Source organism: Neophocaena asiaeorientalis, unplaced genomic scaffold (genome assembly GCF_003031525.2).
Source record: "Neophocaena asiaeorientalis asiaeorientalis breed wild unplaced genomic scaffold, Neophocaena_asiaeorientalis_V1.1 scaffold607, whole genome shotgun sequence".
Classification (NCBI taxonomy): Eukaryota; Metazoa; Chordata; class Mammalia; order Artiodactyla; family Phocoenidae; genus Neophocaena; species Neophocaena asiaeorientalis.
Window position 1 is genome coordinate 1,408,014 of NW_020173405.1, and position 5,914 is coordinate 1,413,927.

A 5,914-nucleotide genomic window follows, 5' to 3' on the forward strand; every position below is an offset into this window, starting at 1 on the left:
TTTTTTTGGCCACGCCGCACAGCTTGCGGGATCTTAGTTCCCCGACCAGGGATTGAACCCAGGCCATGGCAGTGAAAGCGCTGAGTCCTAATCACTGGACCGCCAGGGAACTCCTGATGCTGTGTTCTTGTATTCAGTATCATTTGGAACCATGATGCCTGGTGCTGGTAATGTTGATCACTTGATCATAATTAGTAGGTATTGGGGAAGGGAGGTACTTTAAGACTATGAAACACCCTTTTCTTCATCCCACTTTCACCCATAGGTTTCAGCATCCATTGCTGTTTCTTGCCTGAATTAATTATTAATACAATGGTTTGCAAATGGTGATTTTCCAATTTTATCATTTCTTCTACATTTATTAGTTGGCCTTCTATTATAAAAAACTTTTTCTTCACCTCCATTTATTTATTCATTTACTTATCAGATGAACTTGTGATTTCCTATTTTATTCAATAGGTTATAATCCATTCCTGTCATTTATTTTGATGCTTAAATTGTCCCAGGATTGGTCAGCAGGTGCCCCTTGCTGACCTCTTGTCATTTTGATGTGTCGCATCATTCTTTGGACACGTCCATTCTTTTCTGGCTCAATAAGATATTCCAGGTTCATCTTGTTTTTCCCTGCCCCAGCCCTAGAATTAGCCATTTCAACAAGAATACCTGTTTCTTTTTGCTGGAGAATAATATTTAGAAACCAAGATCTGGGTGTTAGTTGTGCTCAATGCAATTAGGGTAACCTCTACTGCCAGGCCCACTCAGTAGACACGTTTATATACACACATAAACATACACATTTATACCTATGTTTATTCCTTTATCTGTGTGATGGTTAATTTTATACGTCAACCTTACTGAGCTGCTGGATGCCCAGATACCTGGTTAAATATTACCTCTGGGTGTGTCTGTGAGGGTGTTTCCAGAAGAGGTTAGCATTTGACTTGGTGGCCTGGGTAAAGCAGGTGGCCCTCCCCGATGTGGGCGGGCATCATCCAATTCATTGAGGGCCTAAATAGAACAAAAAGGCAGAGCAAGGTTGAATTCTCTCTTTCGGACTGTTGAGCTAGACTTGGTCTCCTCCTGCCCTTGAACTGGTACTTGCACCATTACAGCTCCCTGGTTCTCAGGCCTTCTGTCTGAGTCTGGAACTCCACCACCCTGCTTTCCAAGTCTCCAGCTTGCAGACGGCAGATTGTGAGACTTCTCAGCCTCCATAATTGCGTGAGTCAATCCCTCATAATAACACTCTTTCTCTATATTTATCCTATTGGTTCTGGTTCTCCGAAAACCCAAACTAATACAATTTCCATATATTGAAAAATAGTTTCCATTCAGACCTTAAATTCCAATGGCACAGGGTTCATCCTAGCTTTCCCCCTTTCCAGATTTTTACTTCCTTTTCCCCAATTGTCTTCAATATATTTTATAATTTGTTCAGTCTCCCTGTAGGTAGCTAATCCTCTGAGACAACAGGCTGCCCCCGACTTAGATGCCCTCCTTACATGGGGGTGGGTCTGGCAGGGCTGCCTTCCCATCCCACTCCAGTGCCATCTGCATGCATGGTCCTGGCTGCCACTGGGCTATCAAACATTTCTAAGACTTTTATATTCGTTCATTCTACAGATATTTATTGAGCACCTACTATGCTTCAGGCATGTTTCCAAGTGACAGACATAAAACAGGAAGATAAAGTTCCCTGACCACCGGAGCTCACATTCTAGGGAAGGGAGATAGACAATAAACAATAAATAAATGAGTATACCAGATGGTAAGAAGTGCTGTGAAGAAAAAGAAAGCAGGGCAAGAGAATGATAAAAGACTAGGAGATTGCTATTTTATATAATTCTGTACTACCCTAAGGAGATCACAAATATTAACCTACCACTGAGATGAAAGATAACCGTTCTCATGACTTGGAATAATTTTTCCAGCAACAGCATCACTCATGGATTCAAAAAGCTCTGGGTTCCCCTGATGGTTCAGTGATTAAGATTCCACGCTTCCACCTCAGGGGGCACGGGTTCAATCCCTGGTCGGGGAAGTTGCGCATGCCATGCAGTGCAGCCAAAAAAAAAAAAAAAGAGTTCTGTATTTCCAAGCACAAGTGAAGATGACACATTCGAGAAAACTGTATTAGGGAACTCAAAGGAGATGCCAGGGATGACACATGACATGACAATGAGAAGCAGAAATACAAGTGAAGGGTTTGAGTGAACTTTCACAAACTGTGAGCGTGGAAAAGAATTGGTTTTGAAATAAAGTTATTTATAAATATATGTGATTTAAAGTATTTCCATTTTTAATGTTTTCACTAAATATTACTAGGGAGCCACTTACTTCATTTGCATCCCTAAATGTTTTAATTAGACTATTGAGCCACATTTCTTTTTTAAAAATCTTCTCATTGGGAAAAGGAGGGCAATGTATTCAGGTATATAGTCAATTCCATCACAAATACCTTAAATATCACACACTGAGCAGTGAGACTCATTCCCCAGCTGCCTACTGCCCGTATCTCCCTCCCCTGCTGCACCCCCAGGATGGCTGAGCCCAGGCCTCAAGACTGAGCTAGAAGATGGTGGGCTGGGGTTAGGGAGTCTGGAAGGGGGAAGGAGAGCTGCCTGCTGGGCAGGGCTGGACTTTGTGGTCAAAACAGCTTGGATTTGCAGGGCTAGGTGGCTTACAAACCATGTCACCCAACCTTCAGTACCTGGTTTGTGTTTACCTCTCTGAGCCTCATCGTCCTCATCTGTGAAATGGAACTAAAGGAGGGCCTTCCTGATAGGGTCACAGTAAGAGTGACCCTTACACAATGGCCAGCACTTTGTACAATAATGGGCCAGGGCCAGACTTCCCAGGGGAGGAGAAAGAGGGAGTAAATCTGCCAGAAAGCAGCAGAAAAGCCACAACAGGAGAACATCAACAACACACACGCACGCACGCACGCACACACACGGACACGCACTCTCCCCAGCCTCGGAGCCTGGGTTGGCTGGCCCTTCCTGCTCTGAGCCCCTCACAACTCTGCCCCGGGGACAGAATTCCTGAATTCTACACTAGCTGCCTCCCCTTCCGCCTCCAGACCCCGAAAGCCCATATACTTCCACATCATTGTCTTGTCACTGTCAGGGTGTCTCTCACACCAGCCCGGGAGCTTCTGGAGGACAGATAGTGACCGTCATCATCCCGACCTGGGCACACAGGTGCTCAGCCGTGAGGGCGTGGGCAAGGCAACACCGGCCTTGCCCAGCAGGTGGCAGCAGTTCCCAATATTAGGGATCCCCACTCCCACCCTCCCAGCTGTTGGGATGGAAACCCCAAACTGTGCTGGGGCGAGGGTGCTCCCAGACGCCCAGCCTTTCCTTCAGTGCTCCTTTATAGGAACACGCCTCATTCAAGCATCCAAATGTTTACAGCTCAGTCTGCAAACACACTTTCTGTGCCAGCCCTGGGGAATCAACAAGAACGTGACCCCGTTCCTTCCCTTTATGTGTCCCCATCTAATGAGGGGACAGACACTTAACACACACTATATGCACACAGGACGATAGTGCTATAGTCGGGATAAATACAGGCCTTTGTGGGACCACGCAGAAGGAGTCCAAAGCTCATTCTTGGGTGGTCAGAGACAAATTCTTGGAGGAGGTGATGTCTAGCAGGGAAGGACTAGAAGCCATTGGCCAGCTGCATGGGGAGGAGAAAAGAGGGAGGAGAGGGCCCCAGGCGTGTGCAGGTCAGACATTAAGGCTGCTCACAGGGTGGGAGGGAAGGCGGCCTCCAAGAAGCGAGGCAGGGCCAGACCACAAAGGACCTGGAAAGCTATATTGTGGTACCAGCATTTCCCCGCTCCTCAAGGAAAAAAGGAAACCTGAACAAGTAGAGGGGTGCAGAATGCCAATGTTGGGGCACAGTGATGCCCCTTTAACGAGAGTGGGGAGAGGGCTCTACAGAACATTGCTCTGGACTGAATCTCCATCAATTAACCACATTAAAGAATGGGAGTGATGTGTGTTGTGGGGACTGCCTGGTTCCCACAGGGACGAAGCCCTGCTCTCTCACTGTCCATGTCCTTGTTCACAGTTTTGTCCCAGAATGCCCTTCCCCCATTCTCCACCTGGCCACCTCCTACTCATCCTTTAAGCCCCAAGTCAAATGCCCCACCTCTGCGAAGTGGTCCCTGATCCCAGGGAGGTGGCTGCTCGGGTACTCACGGCACCTTGTGCAGCAGCTTCTACTTTAGCTCCTGCCATGGTTCTGGCTCCTCTGTCTCTGGCCATCCCTCACCTGTCAGTTTCATCTTCAGCCCTTCACCTTCTTCCATAGACACAGACACACACACACAGACACACACATATGCACACACTTCCCTAGACTGTGGCCCACAACTTCCATTTCCACCCCAAGTCAGACTCCTCCTGCCTTCCAAGTCTCCAGCCTGTGTGCCACACTAACTCCTCATTGACTGTCTGCCTGTCTCCTCTGGATGTCAGGGCAGAAACCTTAAATAGTACACATCCTGGTCGAACCCCTCCCCCAGGTGCCGGTTCTGTCCTTATCTGCACATGGTCAGTCACAGGGCCTGTGGCTTCTAGTTCATAATATCTGTCACTGTTTTGTTTTGTTTTGTTTTAAATAAATTTATTTATTTGTTTGTTGTTTTATTTTTGGCTGCGTTGGGTCTTCATTGCTGCACATGGGCTTTCCTTTTAGTTGCAACGAGCGGAGACTACTCTTCGTTGTGGTGCACAGGCCTCTCATTGCGGTGGCTTCTCTTGTTGCGGAGCACAGGCTCTAGGTGCGCGGGCTTCAGTAGTTGTGGCACGTGGGCTCAGTAGTTGTGGCGCACGGGCTTAGTTGCTCCGCGGCATGTGGCATCTTCCCGGACCAGGGCTCGAACCCTCATCCCCTGCATTGGCAGGCGGATTCTTAACCACTGCCACCAGGGAAGCCTCTGTCACTGTTTTAATGTTTTACAACAAACATATTCTTTTCATAATTGAAATAAAGTATAGTCGTATTAAATAAATATCTCTCTCTCTCTCTCTCTCTCTCTTTTTTTTTCTTGGCCACATGGCTTGCAGGATCTGAGTTCCCTGACCAGGGATTGAACCCGTGCCCCCTGCAGTGGAAGCACAGAGTCCTAACTATAGCTACTGGACCGCCAGGGAATTCCCTTAAATAAATCTCTTGAATGCCTTTGACCCTTCTCTCCAGCCGATGGGTCCTGTCTTGTTCACACAGTCCCAGTCTCTCTCCTGGACAACGCAGCAGCCTTCCATCTGGCCTCCATGCTGCTATAGATGAGCCTCTTCCCTTGCTTTAAGACCATCTATGGTGGCCTCTTCCAGCCTGGACCTCTCCCACAAATTCCAGATTCCTATGGGCAGTGGCCTACTTGCCCTCCCTGGTGGGATGTCTAATGGGCCACTCAAACTTAAGGGTCCAAACCCCGAATCCTATTACCACCTGCCACCCACCTGCCACCTGCTCCTTCTCTAGCTTTTCCTCCACCTTTGCAAATGGCAACACCATCTTTCCATGTATTCAGGGCAAAAAACTTGACTCCAGGCATCCTTGATGCCTCTCTTTCTCTCGGTTGGCTCTACCTTTAAAATGTATCCAGGGGAGCTCCCTGGTGGTCCAGTAGTTAGGGCTCAGCGCTTTTACTGCTGTGGCCCAGGTTCAATCCCTGGTTGGGGAACTAAGATCCTGCAAGCCACATGGCACAGCCATAAAATAAAATAAAATAAAATAAAATAAATAATAATAAAATGTATCCGGGATGTGACCACTTCTCATCACCACCATTGTATCACCTTTGGCCCAGCTGCCTGCGTGATCACAACTTCCTAAATACGTCCCCGCTTCCTCCCGTGTCCCCTTCCGTCTGTTCTTCACTCAGAAATCAGAGCAA

At 47.6% G+C, this 5,914-nt stretch overlaps 1 non-coding gene across 1 annotated transcript; it reads left to right on the plus strand.

The window, feature by feature from the left end:
• Positions 1-5,629: 5,629 nt before the first annotated feature.
• TRNAK-UUU (transfer RNA lysine (anticodon UUU)) lies at positions 5,630-5,701 on the plus strand. Its single transcript has one exon. It is a non-coding gene; the product is annotated as a tRNA-Lys (tRNA).
• The last annotated feature ends 213 nt before the right edge of the window (positions 5,702-5,914 follow it).